The following is a 2,385-nucleotide window of genomic DNA, read 5'->3' as shown; positions in this document are numbered from 1 at the left end:
TTTGTCTCATAAAAATGCAGATGGTCTTTCTAGACGTCCTTGTATTGAAGAAAATTGTAAATATTGTTTTAAAATTGATTCTAATAAAGAAAATAAAAAAAAGGTTATTGCCCGAATAATGTTGGGAGAAGAGTTTTAAATAGATTGGCGAAAGGAGCAGTTGGAAGATTCTAATGTTTCGTTAATTTTACGAGGAGTTGAATCTGGTCAACGAACTTTGAGAGAAGAAATTGTGAATAAGGATATTTCTGTTAAAATTTATGTTTCTCATTGGGAAAGTTTAATTGTTAAAAATGGAGTTTTATTTAAGAAGTGGGAGGCTCCTAGTCTTGAATCTAGTCTTTTACAAATTGTTGTTCCTCGCAGTCTTATAAAAAAAGTTTTAGAAGAGGCTCATGATTCTCCTTCTGGAGGTCATTTTGGGATAAATAAGACTCTTAATAAAATTCGAAGTCGGTTTTATTGGGCTACCTGCAAAAGAGATGTAGAAAATTGGTGTAGATCTTGCAAAATTTGCATTTCTAAAAGAGGCCCTTCGGATAAAGGAAAGTCTCCTTTACAAGTTTTCAACGTGGGAATTCCTTTTGAGCGTTTACAAATGGACATTTTGGGTCCTTTACCTACTTCTTCTTTTGGGAATAAATATTTGTTGGTTATAGTTGATTGTTTTTCAAAATGGGTGGAAGCTTTTCCTCTTAAAAATATTAGATCTGGTACTGTGGCGGAAATTTTTGTAAAGGAAGTAGTTTCTAGGCATGGTGTGCCTTTAGAATTGCGCACCGATCAAGGTAGGAATTTTGAATCGAAATTATTTCAAGAATTATCCAGATTATTGAGTTTTAAGAAAACTAGGACTACTCCCTTTCACCCTCAATCTGATGGTCAGGTTGAGGGTCAACATCAGACAATCTTACAATATCTGTCTAAATTTATCTCAGGAAATCAGAAGGACTGGGATCGTTGGATTCCTATGTTTTTATTAGCATATAGGTCTGCTAGACATGAAGCGACGGGATTTTCTCCTGCGGAATTATATTTTGGCCGGGATTTGAGATTACCGTTAGATTTGTTTCGTGGCTTTTCTCCTTCTGATGGTTGTTTGGGTTCAGGAAATAGTTATATTTTTGATTTACGAAAAAAATTAGATGATATTCATCAACAAGTTAGAGATATTATTGGAATCAGAAGTGATAGAATTAAGATGCGGTATGATCAATACGCAAGGAAGTTATCTTTTGAAATTGGCCAAAAAGTTTGGTTTTATAATCCTCGTAAAAGTGTAGGTAAGATACCTAAGTTACAAAATTTTTGGGAAGGTCCTTTTGAGGTGTTAAAAAAAATTAGTAATGTAGTTTATTGCATTCGTCGTTCTAAGAAGCATAAAAATAAAATAAAAGTTCATTTAGATAGGTTAGCCACTTATGTATTAAGGGATTAATTTTTTTTTAGATTTAATTTTAAGTTAATTAGATACTTTCTTTTTGTTTTATTCGTTGCAGTGGAACCAGAAGGAATGAGTCCTATTTAGAAGTTTTCACATTCTCTGCATTTGGAAAATCTGAAGTCCACTTTGCCTGTGGGTTTTTGATTGTGGTTTTTCCCACAGGCCTTCGCTTAAAGCAAAGGGCAAATGCCAAGGTGGGGACTTGGGGAGATCTCCTTTAGGAGATCATTGGGTCCACAAAGAAAATTCCCCCCCTCCCCTTGTCTGAAGACTTCAAGAGGACAAAGGTCAGAGCTGCTTTCCTGGAATACTGAAAGTCTTCGATGAAGGAGCAAGGTCCGTTATTGCTGCAGCAGCAGCTGAAAAAAGGACAAGAACTCATCTCCATGATTGAAGAAGATGATTCCTAAATTGTCGGGACGACAATTTTGAGGAGGGAGAGCAGTGTTGCATGTGTGAAGTTTGCGGCGTTGCGAAACATGCAGCGGGTCCTGAGCGGTCCTTTTGACGGTCGCTAAGGAGCGGTTGTCTACAACAGCTGGAGAGTAGAGAGTGAAAGATTGTAAAAGATAGACGTGTTTCTCTGAAACGAGAATCTTATTCTTTCTGGTTTCACAGTTTGACAGTTTGTCATTAAAGCTCTCTGTTTCTACAACGTGTTTATTCATTTTCTCGAGTTCGCGGAAACAGTCGCGAGTGTAACAATACATATATATGTGCGTGTGTGGTATAGCATGTCAATATTTAATTAACTGCATGTATTATACATACCGGATATGAAAATAAAAAGAATTAATTACTGGTTTGTATCAGACTGTTCTATATTTATTATTACGTATCCTTATATTGCGGGAAATAAACGGAAATGTCATATATGATTACGTTATTTACATAATATACACATATTTTACGTTCGCAAGAATTAGACAAATAAAAACCAC

The sequence above is a fragment of the Odontomachus brunneus genome, unplaced genomic scaffold (genome assembly GCF_010583005.1).
Source record: "Odontomachus brunneus isolate Ranch 3 - 2012 unplaced genomic scaffold, Obru_v1 Obru_scaffold_238, whole genome shotgun sequence".
NCBI classification, from domain to species: domain Eukaryota; kingdom Metazoa; phylum Arthropoda; class Insecta; order Hymenoptera; family Formicidae; genus Odontomachus; species Odontomachus brunneus.
The sequence above is the reverse complement of the archived record's forward strand: the minus strand, read 5'-3'. Positions refer to the sequence as shown.